The sequence below is a fragment of the Bos grunniens genome, chromosome 11 (genome assembly GCF_055505025.1).
Source record: "Bos grunniens cultivar Pamir isolate PY7600 chromosome 11, Bosgru_T2T1.0, whole genome shotgun sequence".
NCBI lineage: Eukaryota > Metazoa > Chordata > Mammalia > Artiodactyla > Bovidae > Bos > Bos grunniens.
In genome coordinates, this window is record NC_141175.1 from 69,568,922 (window position 1) to 69,583,806 (window position 14,885).

General features: G+C 38.6%; 1 long non-coding RNA gene across 1 annotated transcript; it reads left to right on the forward strand.

Moving 5' to 3' along the window:
- Positions 1-3: 3 nt before the first annotated feature.
- On the forward strand, positions 4-14,885 carry LOC147363293 (uncharacterized). Its single transcript, XR_015136888.1, has 2 exons — positions 4-285; positions 14,247-14,885. It is a non-coding gene; the product is annotated as an uncharacterized LOC147363293 (long non-coding RNA).

Consider the following 14,885-nt stretch of genomic DNA (forward strand, 5'->3'; position numbering starts at 1 on the left):
GGAGCCGCCTCCGGCGGCCTCCCGGAAGTGAAGCCAGCTTCCTCGGAGCCTGCGCAGCTTAGAAAGAGGCATTTGAAGAATGTTTCCGATTGGCTGGGAAGGAGTAGAAGCCAGTCGAAAGATAGCCTTCTGCCCATTGGCCCGGAGCTGCTGGTAGGGCTGACTTGTAGCCATTGGCTGGAAATCCTGGAAGGAATCTCAACGTTTCCACAGAAGAAGTGCGTGGGACCAAGGATTAGAAATGGCGCCACGAAGGCCAGTCTCACCTGGTCTCTGACTGAAAAGGTTTTAAAGGCTTCAGTTCACGGTTGTATCCCCACCGTTCACTCCCGACCATTTCCCGACCCGCTGAGCCAGAAACGTTTGTAATTGAAAGGTTGTTTGTTTGAAAATACAAACCCGAGGAAAGTAGCTCTGTAAGATTTGCTGATTGTCCCAGCGTCAGTTTGCATCCCGTAGCTGCCAGCGAGTCTTTATGGCGTAGATAGAAATAACTAGAATTAAGAATTTTTCAGGAGTAAAATCAAAGTCAGTATTCCTTTAAATAAATGTCTAAGTAATCAACCTTTAATGTTAAATAACACACTACTTTTAGCTTGGAGTCCTTCGTGGAATGGGTCTTCAAAGGTCCCTGCCAAAGTACTAGGCACCCCAAAATATTTTCAAACAACTTTGTATGTATTTACATACATGGGATTATATGTACAGTTAGGAAACTTTGTTCAGTTAGTATAGTCATCTGTCCATGTAAACATTAAATTGTTGTTTCTTTACAGCTACATGATATTCTATAAACTAGCGTTTTTAAATTCATATTTCATGTATGGCTCAGTGGTTAAGAATCCACCTGCCAATGCAGGAGACGTGGATTCAATCCCTGGGAAGGGAAGATCCTCTGGAAATGGCAATCCACTCCAGTATTCTTACCTGGGAAATCCCATAGACAGAGGAGCCTGGAGGACTACAGGGTTGCATAAGAGTCAGACACAACTTAGATTAAACAATAACAAATACCCACACAGTACCGTACTTGGATGCATAGATGTGATTAGTGTGCTGTTTTTCTCTCCCTCCATGGTGTGGATGTATGTACCATGCCATTTTTCCCTTCTATAAACAGCTAAAATGAACATCTTTGTGTCTCTAAGAACTGTTGGTTTTATTGACTATTCCAAGGAATACAGTCTAGCAGAATTGCTAAGTGAGAGAGTATATATTCCTTGATTTATGTGACCAATCCTCAATTGCTAGGTTAAATTTCATCAGTTTCTTAAATAACAATTCTGTACAACTCTAGTCTCATTATTTACTTCGGATAAATTCCCAAAGAAAAGATTTCTGAACCTATTTTTAAAAGCCTTTTTGAAAAATACCTTTACCAATCTACTAGGTTAAAGATGATACATAATTTTAACTTGAATTTTTAAATTTGAATGTGAGCTTTATTTCATATTGATTAGTCTTTGGTTTCTTCCTGTGTTATTTTTCATATCTTTTGACCATTTCTTATTGGGATTTATTTTTCTTATTGATTTGAAAGAGCTTTTTATACATTATTACAAGAATTTTAACTCTACATGTTGCAGTGACACATTTGTCATTTGTCTTTTAGCTCACTGTGTCTTCTGCCATATAGAAGTTTTATATTTTTTATGTAGACTTTAAATGGTAACCAGTAGGTTATTAATAGTTATTTTCCTTAATGGATAGCCATATTCCAAATATCACTTACTAGAAATGGGTGTGGTAAATTGTGGTGATTTTTTAATACTGAGAAGAGGTAAAAGGAAAGAAGGACGTCATTTGGGGGAGCCAATATATTGTGACACCAGCGGTGGATTACTATGGTTTATTGCTCTCCTTTTCTGTCTTCTAAAGCAGCTTAAAAGAGAAAGTCCACTTCTATTTTGCCAATTTCCTCCTTTCATGAAGAAGTTACTTGTAAGATTAATGAGCCTGAAGGCCACAAAATTCTGTCCAACTACACTCAGCATTACCTGGCATTAGGGTCTTTATCTTTAGTCTCAAGTGCTTTCAATTTCCACTCAAAGCAGATAATAACTGGAATGTACAAACTCTCCTTTCACTTATTTTCTCAGCATCATTCTTATTTTTTTTTTAATATTTATTCATTTGTTTTATTTGGCTGTGTCAGGTCCCAGTTGGGACACGCAGGATCCTCTGTCCTGGCTGGCTGGCTTTTCTCTAGTTGTGGCAGGCAGGCTTAGCTGCCCCAACCCATGTGGGATCTTAGTTCCCTGGTCAGGGGCAGAACCCCAGTCCCCTGCACTGGAGGGTGGATTCTTAGCCACCGAGCCACCAGGGAAGTTTCTTAGTGTCTTTCTTGAATGTGGCCAATGTGAATTCCCTCAGGCCTGCAAGCTTTATCATTTATTTCAAAACATTGTATTAATGCAATTTTCTCCTCAAAATGTAAGGATTTTCTTTTTATTTAGGCCTTGGGACTTTTACAAGCAGGATGCTTATACAGATTTAATGTAATATATTCAATATGCTTATCATGAAATAAACACAGACTCAAAAGAACAGTGCTCATACTCTTAGGGCAATGCAGGTAGATGCCCTGAAGTAAGAATGTAAAGGAAAGGTGGTGTGTGTCGTGCATTTTACCATATATCACTTTGTCCAGCCAAGTAGTGTTTTTCATGGTTTGCAGTTCTGCACAGCATAGTGTCTCTTGATAAAAATCACAGCTTCTTATTTTGGCAATTTTGTCTGCTACATATGAACAAATTTTCATATTGAAGTTGTGTTTTGTAAGGGAAAAGACCAAAACAGGTAATAAGCGTACCCTTCTAAGTATACACACACACACACACACACACACACACACACACACACATATATTTACAGTACTTTTACATGGAGTTGATAAAAGGTTTAATTAGAGAACACTTGGGACCATGTGTTGGTAAGTTAGTAAATGCTCAATATATGTTAGCTATTATTGTTATATGTAAGTTACATCTTTAACAACATGCATTCTCTTTGTCTCCACTGAAGAGTCAGTTGTGATCTTTACTGCAGTCTTACTGAAATCTCTTGGTTCTCTCCATCCCTTTGTGGGAACTGAACCTCTACCTTACTAAAGGGTTATAAAGTTCAGTCTTACAGAGAAGGAGAAATATCATATGGCATCCCTTATAAGTGGAGTCTAAAAAGAAATGGTACAAATGAACTTAAAAACAGAGACTCACAGACTTCAAGAAGGAGCTTAGGAGTGCCTAAGGGAAGGGATAGTTAGGGGATTTGGGATGGACATGTGTACACTGCTGTATTTAAAACAGATAAGCAACAAGGAGCTGCTGTATAGTACATGAAGCTCTGTTCAATGTTATGTTGCAACCTGGATGGGAGGGGAGTTTGGGGTAGAATAGATACATGTATATGTATGGCTGAGTCCCTTTGAGTTGACCTGAAACTACCATAACATTGTTAATTGGCTATTTAACTCAATACAAAATAAAGTTTAAAATTTGAAAATAGGAATTCTGATGAAAGAAAAAAGAGCAGATAAACCAAAGCACAGCATTTATGTTCTCATTTTATCACTAATTAATTGATTATCATTATTAATTTTCTTTAAAAATTAAAAAAAAATGATCAAAACTCCCCCCAAAAGTTCAATCTTAACAAGATAATTTTTTTTAAGATTGTTGTTTAGTTGCTAAGTTGTATCTGACTCTTTTTAAAAAAATTTTTAATTGAAGGGTAATTGCTTTACAGAATTTTGTTGTGTTCTGTCAAACATCAACATGAATCAGCAGCTTTTCTATATATATAATTTTATTTTATTTATTTTGTTTTTGGCTGTGCTGGGTCTTGGTGGCTGTGCAGGCTTTTTCTCGAGTCGCGGAGAGCGGAGGCTACTCTCTAGTTGTGGTACTTGGGCTTCTCACTGGTGGCTTCCTTTGTTGCACAGCATGGGCTCTAGGGCGAGCAGGCTTCAGTAGCTGCAGCACAAGGGCTCAGTGGTTGCGGTTCCCGGGGCCCTAGAGCACAGGCTCAATAGTTGTGACACACGGGCTTAGTTGCTCAGAGGCATGTGGGATCTTCCCAGACCAGGGATTGAACCCGTATCTCCTGCATTGGCAGGCAGGTCCTTTACCACTGAGCCACCATTCCTCCAGGTTTCTCAGGGACCCTGTGAATAACAACCACTTACATTGGTATAGTACTTCATAGTCTACAAAGGAATTTGTGTCTGTTTGACTCAGGACAACCTTAAGAGCTAAGTGAAGATGGTATTAAGATTCGCCCATCTTACGGATGATGTGTATTAGTTTGCTCGGACAGCTGTAGCAAAGTACCACTCTCTGGGTGGCTTTGTCAAAGGTTAAGAAATACCCAAAATAAAACCAGTGAATCAGGAAAGTAGTAATTAGTTAAAAGTTTTTTGTGCACACATGAAAAAGACAGTTTGCAGAGGCCAAAACATGGACTGAGGCCCAGGAGTATATTGTCATAAAGCAGCTTATGTAGTGAGAAAGCAGTGACTGTGTATTCTTTACAGTGATTGGTTATAATATTAGACTTTTCTTAAATGATAGGGAATTTGTCAGTAATTATCTCATATCAACCTTGGGGAACAGTTCCAGCTTTGCTTATGATTTCCAGAGGTGTAAACAAGAAATGACCCAGGTCAAGTAGGTCTCACACAGCAAGCTAAATTAAGCCTTGTTTATATGAGTAAACTGGTTTTATCTGTTGAGGGAATTTTCAAAGCCAGTCTCCCTTTGTTTCTGATTTTAACAGCTTAAACAACAGCGTTTTATTCCCTCATAGATCTGTAGACTGGAAAGCTGACTTGGAGGTGTCAGCAGGGTTGGTTTCTTCTAAGGCCTCTCTCCTTGGTGTCTGGATGCCGCCTTCTCACTGTGTCCACTTGGTCTTCCCTCTGTACTCATTTGTGTCCGGATTTCTTCCTCTCATAAGCACATCAGTTGAAGGGGTTCAGAATGTGGCACTCTGAAATATGCCACTTTGGCATGTTGATTATTTTGAGCTAAAGTCAGCTGAGAAACAGCAGATGCAGAAACAGCTCTCTACTGTCTTCCATCTGTGTAAAATGGGGCATAAATTTCCCATGAGAAACCCACCAGGCAGAGACAAGGAGAGCACCCTCATCACTAGGGATGAGGAGTCAATGCTGGAATGCATCTACATAACGGACTCTACTCAAATGACCCTTGTCTTCCATTAGAAGATTTCTTAACCACCTCCTCCCCATATATTCCAAGTCACTTCTGCACAGTTTGTCAGCCCTAGAAGCCCAAGTCCTGTTTTCTTTGTGTAGTCCCTTCTCCATTTTATCACCCTTTGTTAAAATGGTATGTAAGCCCCCAAATCTGTCTGCCCTTTGAGTTTTTCACTTCTTTATTGGTGAGGCCCCCATGCATATGAAATTTTAAATATTAATAAAATTTTAGCCTCTTCTCCTGTCAAGTCTGTCTTTTGTCAGTTTAATTCACCAGCCCCAGTAACTAAACCTAAGAGAGTAGAGGAAAAGTTTTCTTTCCTTCAGTTCAGTCGCTCAGTCGTGTCCGACTCTTTGCGACCCCATGAATCACAGCATGCCAGGCCTTCCTGCCCATCACCAACTCCCAGAGTTCACTCGGACTCAGGTCCATTGAGTCGGTGATGCCATCCAGCCATCTCATCCTCTGTCGTCCCCTTCTCCTCCTGCCCCCAATCCCTCCTAGCATCAGAGTCTTTTCCAATGAGTCAACTCTTCTCATGAGGTGGCCAAAGTACTGGAGTTTCAACTTTAACATCACTCCTTCTGAAGAAATCCCAGGGCTGATGTCCTTCAGAATGGACTGGTTGGATCTCCTTGCAGTCCAAGGGACTCTCAAGAGTCTTCTCCAACACCACAGTTCAAAAGCATCAATTCTTTGGCGCTCAGCGTTCTTCACAGTCCAACTCTTCACATCCATACATGACCACTGGGAAAACCATAGCCTTGACTAGATATAATCATATTGCACTAGCCCCAACCCACCCCCTCCCATGACCTCATTTTAACTTAATAACCCCTTGAAAGGCCCTCCAAATGCAGTCAAAGTTTTAGGTACTGTGGGTTAGAAATTCAATGTATGAATCTGGGGGACATGATCCAGCCCATAAGAGGTAGAAGAACTGTGAGGTCAAGTTTCCTGCCCAGTGTCAGCACAATGTCAGGGCCTGCATTTCCCTGTACTTGATACTTAAGCAACAATGTAACTTCCAATATTCCTTTTATAATATATCACAGAAGTTTTTCCCTGTCTACATGATCCCTCTAAAGGAAACCTATTGTGTTAGTTTGGGCTGCTGATAGAATACCACAGACTGGGGGGCTTATAAACAGAAATTTCTTTTTCACAGTTCTGGAGGCTGGGAAATCCAGGATCATAGCATCAGCAGATTTGGTGAGAGCCCAATTCCTGGTTTACAAACCACCATCCTCTTGCTGTGTCCTCACAAGTGGTAGGAGTCAGGGAGCCCAACAGGTCTCTTTATAAGGGCACTAATTCTGTTAATGAAGGCTCTACCCTCATGACCTAATCACCTACCAAAGGCCCCCACTTCCTAATATCACTTTTGGGGTTAGGGTTTCAACATATGAATTTTAGGGGTACACAAACAATTCAGCCTATACCAACCACCTACTTTTGTGTGGCTGTAATGCAATTTATTTAAACAATTCCATATTTACCTAGGCTGTTTCTTGCACTATTTTAAAAACAAATGCACCCTTGTAACTAAATCTTGGCACCTAATCTTTATCATTTTGTGAAAATGTGTTCCTAAAAGTGGAATTGCTAAATCATACAGCAAGCAGTTTTTAAAGACCTGTGTACCTAAGGGTTTCAGTTTTAAGAAGAAATATTGTGCATTCTGCAATAATCATGGTTATGCACAGATATATCTCAGATACTTGGAAGATTGCTAATTTAATTAGGGGAGAACTAGAGAAATGATTGTAAATTCCAAAGGAAGTAAACTATTTAGTTATTTATTTGACTGCACCAGGTCCCAGTTGCTGCACGCAGGATCGTCACTGCGTCACGCCGAGTCTTCCATTGCAGCTCACAGACTCTCTAAGTGTGCCACACCGACTCAGTAGTTGTGGTTTGTGGGCCTAGTTGCTCCAAGGCATGTGGGATTTTAATTCCACGACCAGGAATCAAACCCATGTCCTTTGCATTGCAAGGCAGAATCTTAACCTCTGGCCCAGCAGAGAAGTCCAGAGAATTAAACTCTTTAATTTCACAAATATATCTCCAACTCCAATACAATGCTTCACCCTAAGAGATCCACAGTGAATATTTGATGGATATATGAATGGTGACTGGAGTACATAGTACCTCGTATTTGCCTAAAAAGAGTCCATTTTGCTTTTCTGCTTCTGGGGAAGAGAGTAAAGGTGGAACTACTAGCAGAGCAGGGTTTTTTTCTTTAACAAAACATGGTTGCATTCTAGATCAGATGGCTTAAAGTTATTATTAGCAATAGGCTTAAAAATACCAATGCAACAGAAGTGTCATTTTCATATATAATTTACAGAACATATAAAACATCACTAATCAACTACCTAATTGCTATTCCAAATGGTATGAATTCAGCTTTCAAGTAAAGAAAGAAAAAAGGTCACTGTTTTAATCCTCCAAATAGCTTTTTTTCCTGGCTATAGAAAGACTTTTTAGAAGTTCTAAATTATAGGTTCTTAACAAATATTCACGACTATTTGGTTTATATAGCAGCAAAGGGATGGAGGAGGTTTCCATGGGTTGGCAAATAAATAATTACCTGCCATATCTTCAAATTCTCCAACAAACCCTTAGATTTTTATTGCATTTGCAGATGTAACATCACAAAATTTCCATTGTCGTTTCGTTGTCTTTTGTTTTGTGTTCCTCATAATATATAAAGTATTCAACAACTTGATAAAACAACAACAAGGAAATAAAAATGCAATGACTTCTCAAATTGGACTTAACACATTGATTTGGTATGAAAATGGCATAGTTTAGAATCCTGACTTTACTCATTGAGTGCACACTATGTGCCAGGCATCATGCTAGACACTGAGAATAAAGAGCTCCAAATATGGTACATTCTCAGTTCCAACTGTGTGATGGTTTGCTTATTTTCATTTATCTCTAAATGTTCAGGATCCTTGTGTGAATTATTCTTTCTCTTTGACCTCCCTTTCTTTTGTCATAAGGGTTTGTTTTTCCTTGTTTTATTTGTGTATGTGTAGATAATTTTCATGTTGTACTTTCTTCTCTTCCCTTCTACCTTTTATTACCTACTAAGTTGACTCTTTCATTTGTCTTATATTGTGTTTTCTTATCTATTTTCTATTTTTCTTTTAACTGTTCATTATATTAGTGACTTTGGGGACAATGACTAATTTATAGAACATGTTTTATGTACCTTAGATCTGTCTTTAGTTCTCTGAAAAGCAGCTATAGCCTAAATTAATGGTTTCTAAATTTTTTGATGAGCTACTCCATCAGTAAAATAAAATGTCCAAATGCCACTTAATATTTGAATATATATTTATTAATGACTTACAGACATGTACATATACACACATGAATATAAACAACTGTGTAATATAATTTAAAAGACAAAAGTTGAAAATTGAAATTGACAGAAGATGAGATTAAAAATATCTTAGTTGAAATTCTAATACTTTTTCCCTGAGTGCCAATGCGTAATCCTGTGGACCCACTGTGGAGGCCACTACTTTGGGCTTGATAAACTTGATAGTTTGGACTTCGGGCATAGTAAGCAAACCCCTGGGTGTCCTATTTGCTTTAGTCCCGTTTTAAATATCTGGAAAAAATGATAAAGTTTCAAGATTCACATTTGGAGCCCAGAACATTGAGATCAAGACTCTCAAACAAAAGGATGACAGAAGCCTCTTCCACCTTTACAAGTGGTAGAACTGGATTTACTGACTGGGAACCATCCTGATTCGGGAAGCAGTAGGAAATTGGGCTTAATAATGGAGCATTTTTTAAGGATGGGTAGGAAACTTTCTTTTATTCATTTAAATTTTTTATCTTTATTTCTGGACTTTCCTGGTGGCTCAGTGGTACAGAACTCACCTGCCAATGCAGGAGATGTAGGTTCAACTCCTGGGTGAGGAAGATCCCCTAGAGAAGTGGAAATGGCAATCCACTCCAGTATTCTTGCCTGGAAAATCCCACTGACAGAGGAGCCTAGCAAGCTACAGTCCATAGGGTTGCAGAAAAGTTGAACATGACTTAGCAACTAAACATCAACAACAACCTTTATTACTTCTTCTGTTGGAAAAGTCATGCAGTCAGCCCTTCATATCCATGGGTTCTGCATCCTCAAATTCAACTGAACATAGATCGAAAGTACTTGAAAAAAAATTCCAGAAATTTCCAAAGAGCAAAACTTGAATTTGCCACACAATGGCAACTATTTTCATAGCATTTACATTGTAATAGGTAGTATGAGTGTTCTGGAGATTATTTAAATAGAGGGATATATATATATATGTTATATACATATACTATGCAATTTTACATAACAGGATTTGAGCATCCATTTTGATATCCACAGGGGTCTGGAGCCAATCCCCCATGGATAACAAAGAATGATCGTTTATGTATATTGAAAAAAGTCAAATGGTATATAACTACACAATGAAGAAAGAAAGTCTTCTATTTTTCCTACCACCTAAAATAAAAAACCCACTGTAATTGTGTGGTTATTGGGCTCCCAATTTTTTTTTGTTGACATATATTATTGCCTTATTTAACCAAAATGAGGCCAGTCTCATTTATCTAACTTGCTTTCACTTTATTTTCCAAAGCTCTTTCAACATTAATACAAAGAAACTGTTCTTTCAAATGAATGCATAGTATTCTATTATGTAGAGGTATCTTTTTAAAAGCCTCTTGATGAAAGTGAAAGTGGAGAGTGAAAAAGTTGGCTTAAAGCTCAACATTCAGAAAACGAAGATCATGGCATCCAGTCCCACCACTTCATGGGAAATAGATGGGGAAACAGTGTCAGACTTTATTTTTCTGGGCTCCAAAATCACTGCAGATGGTGACTGCAGCCATGAAATTAAAAGACGCTTACTCCTTGAAAGGAAAGTTATGACCAACCTAGATAGCATGTTCAAAAGCAGAGACATTACTTTGCCAACAAAGGTCCATCTAGTCAAGGCTATGGTTTTTCCTGTGGTCATGTATGGATGTGAGGGTTGGACTATGAAGAAGGCTGAGCGCCAAAGAATTGATGCTTTTGAACTGTGGTGTTGGAGAAGACTCTTGAGAGTCCCTTGGACTGCAAGGAGATCCAACCAGTCCATTCTGAAGGAGATCAGCACTGGGATTTCTTTGGAAGGAATGATGCTAAAGCTGAAACTCCAGTACTTTGGCCACCTCATGCAATGAGTTGACTCACTGGAAAAGACTCTGATGCTGGGAGGGATTGGGGGCAGGAGGAGAAGGGGATGACAGAGAATGAGATGGCTGGATGGCATCACTGACTTGATGGACGTGAGTCTGAGTGAACTCCGGGAGTTGGTGATGGACAGGGAGGCCTGGCGTGCTGCGATTTATGGGGTCGCAAAGTGTCGGACATGACTGAGCGACTGATCTGATCTGATCTTTTTAAAATGAATATTGTATCATGCTCATTTGTAATATGTTGCTTTTATAAACACTGATACATTAAACACCAGTGTACATGTATTTTTGCATTCTTGCCAAATCATTTCATAAAAGAATTAGAATTCTGGGTGTAAGGATATGAAATGTTTTGGGAACGATAAAATTTTCCATCAGTATTAACAAATTGTGTTCCAAAAGGCAGTACAAGCTGATACCAAGAGATTGTGTTTACATTTCCACACCTTTTCAGCACCAGAAACTGTGTCTTAATGATTTTTTTTCATCTGAAAGGTAAAAAAAATTTTCTTGTTTTGATTTACCTATGAAAGTAATAAAAGAGCCTCTTGATGAAAGTGAAAGAGGAAAGTGTAAAAGCTGGCTCAAAACTCAACATTCAAAAAACATGAATTGTGGTATTTGGTTCCATCACTTTATGGCAAATAGATGGGAAAAAAAGTGGAAACAGTGACAGACTTTATTTTCTTGGGCTCCAAAATCACTGCAGATGATGACCACAGCCACGAAACTAGAAGATGTTTGCTCCTGAGAAGAAAAGCCATGACTAACCTAGACAGCATATTAAAAAGCAGAGACATTACTTTGCCAACAAAGGTCAATCTAGTCAAAGTTTTTTCAGTAGTCATGTATGGATGTGAGAGTTGGACCATAAAGAAAGCCAAGTGCCAAAGAATTGATGCTTTTGAACTGTGGTGTTGGAGAAGACTATTGAGAGTCCCTTGGACTGCAAGGAGATCCAACCAGTCCATCCTAAAGGAAATCAGTCCTGAATATTCATTGGAAAGACTGATGCTGAAGCTGAAACTCCAATACTTTGGCCACCTGTGAAGAACTGACTCATTGGAAAAGATCCTGATGCTGGGAAAGATTGAAGGCAGGAGGAGAAGGGGATGACAGAGGATGAGATGGTTGGATGGCATCACCAACTCAATAGATACGAGTTTGAGCATGCTCTGGGAGATGAAGGACAGGGAAGCCTGGCATGCTGCAGTCCATGGGGTCGCAAAGAGTCAGACACGATTGAGTGACTGAACTGAATGAAAGTGAAGTGTTAGTCACTCAGTTGTGTCCAACTCTTTTCGACCCGTGGACTGTAGCCTACCAGATTCCTCTGTCTATGGAATTCTCCAGGCAAGAATATTGGAGTGGGTAGCCATTCCCTTCTCCAGGGGATCTCCCCAATCCAGGGATCAAACCCAAGTCTTCCCCATTGCAGGCAGATTCTTTACTGTCTGAGTCACCAGGGAAGCCTGATTCACCTATGTTTAATTGTTAATGAGATTGAGGATTTTTTCATATATTAATTGGCCATTTATATTTGTGAGAGCAATAATTTTTGTTTCTTTTTTAACTATTGGATAAATTGCACATGGACACAAAAGAAACACCATGCTTCAGCAGTTACCAACATTTTTGCCAAACCCATCATGTCATTTTATATGGGAGTTCTTTTACCAAAGATTGGAAGATGTCATGTAGGGCACTTTGACCCAGGCACTCAGCTCTAATTCTTTGGTTAGCTAGAAGGAATGTAAACTAAAGGGTACCAGCCAATCCTAGATATGTTGCAGCACTGAGAATGTAGTTGTAGATTGAGGTCACCAGATGGCAGACCACAGGGCAAAAGAAAAAGAAGAAATCCATACCTATCAAGACCCAGCTTCAGGATGGTCCAAGAGGGTTTAGGGAACTTTGTTTCCTATTAGTAGTACGGGGAAGGGGAGATTAGTCAAACACATTGTTTTAAACCATAATAATATGTTTAATTATTTGATAGTAATGTCATTTTTTGTCTGATGTATTTTATATTTTTTTCAGTTTTTTTCCTAGCAACCCCATGGACTGCAGCCTACCAGGCTCCTCTGTCCATGGGATTTGCAAGGCAAGAGTACTGGAGTGGGTTGCCTTTGCCTTCTCCTATGAATATTTAGGCCTCCAAAAATAACTTTAGTTTTTTATTTGTTTATTTGGATACATCAGGTCTTAGTTGCTTCTTAAGGAATCTTCAGTCTTGGTCGTGGCCTGGTACTTTCGTAGTGGCATGCGAGATCTTTTCCTTGTGGCATGCAGAATCTTTCGTTGCAGCACTCAAACCCTTGCGATATGTGGTTGGGGTATGTGGAATCTAGTTCCCTAGCCAGGGATCGAACCTGGGTCCCTTGCATTGAGAGCATGGAGTCTTAACCACTGGATCACCAGCAAAATCCCCCCAAATAATGTTTTAATTGGTATTGCATCAGAACTACAAGTTAATTTGAAAAAATTAATATCCTTACAGTATTGATATCTTTGAATAAGGATTGCAATTTCCCTTCTAAAGATCATGCACATCACTCATTAAAAATTTTACTTGGGAACAGGTTTATTTTGCATATATTGTAACTGGATTTTGATGATTTCTTGGACATATATTGATTTTTGTAAGGTTAGTGTTTATTCTCTCTATTCTTTTATCAAGAAATAGCCCTGAGTTCTTTCTAATTTTCCTACTGTGGAATTACTTAATCTGAAAAACATCATAAAATTCTTATGATTGCCTTTCTAGTATTTATTTCTCTTATTTCTGTTTTATTCTTCATTGCATTAGCTAAAAATGTCATAAAACTCTGAAATATTTAATAATTTTAAGTAGCATATCTTTAGTATGTATGTGTGTGCTCAGTCAATGTCTGATTCTTTGGTACCCAATGGACTGTAGCCCCCAGGCTCCTCTCTCCATGGGGATTCTCCAGGCAAGAATACTAGAGTGGCTTTCCATTTCATTCCTCCAGGGGATCTTCCCAAGCCAGGGATTGAACCCAGGTCTTCTGTGGCTCCTGCATTGGCAGGTGATTCTTTACAACTGAGCCACCTGGGAAGCCCTTTAGTATGTATAATTGAATTTTTATTTGGAATAGACACTCATCATGTTTATTTTAATTTTATATAGTAATGTGTTTGATAAGGATATAAATGGGCGTTGAATTTCAGTGGTGGCCTTTTAGCATCTACTGAGATGATCATATAATTTTTTTAGTTAATTATATGGTTATTTTATTAACGCTCCCTCATATTGTCAGCTTTCCAGTCTAAGACAAATTCTTCTTGATTTCTTGAGTTAAAGTTTTAGTGTATTTTGAACTAGAATTGCTATCATTTCATTTATTTTGTGTCTAATTCATAAGTTAGATTTGTCTAAAATTTTTTGGCATGTGACATCTTTATTAGGTTATAGTGTTGGAACTATGTTTAGCTTATAAAAGAATTGGATAACATCCAATCAGCTTCTCTGTTTTATGTTCCAGAATAAATATGTAATGATTTTTATCTATTGTATTATTATTATATTTCTAAGGCTGTTCTGAAAGAAATGCTATTTTTAAATTTTAAATGAAAGTAAACAAAGGCTTGTATTAGAGATGTTTTATAATTCAAAACCTTAAAGAACGGTAATAAAAGTTATTTCCTCACTCCAAAATGTTAAAGAAATGCCTGCCAAACCCATTATAAAAGATTATCTGTCTGGGTGTGCTCTGGGTTATACTATTACATAAAGCAGACAGAATCCTTTATTTTTCTCAGCTGTTCTACTCAATCATGGAGAGAAAATTATGCCTACTGACTCAGCATCTGAAATCGTATACCAAGTCAAAAGTAAGTTGCTGCCTGTATATTTTTCACAATAAGTATTGCATTGTTTAGATGCTCTGTGTATGTGTGTGTAGTCGCTCAGTCATGTCCAACTCTTTGTGGCCACGTGGACTGTTGGCTTGCCAAGTTCCTCTGTCCATGGAATTTTCCAGGCAAAAATACTAGAGTGGGTTGCCTTTTCCTACTCCAGGGGATCTTCCCAACCCAAGGATCAAACCCGCCTCTCTTATGTTTCCTGCATTGGCAGGCAGGTTCTTTACCACTAGTGCCTGGGAAACCCAGGTGCTGGTAGATAATACTGTTCCAAGGAAGTGTATTTCTTAGGGGGCAAAAAATGGCAATAAAGAATTTTGGTTCTTGTTTTATCTAGTTGTACATCTTGCCCATTGAAGTCGCTCATGGCAGGTAGCTATGGTAAACTTCCAGATGAATAATATTGATAAACTTCTGAAAGATCACAGCTTTATTCAACAGAACTTTCTGCCATGTTGGAAATGTTCTATTTCTCTGTCCAGCCTCTGCTGTGACTCTAAGGACTTGAAATGTGGGTAGTGCAAACAAGGAAATAAA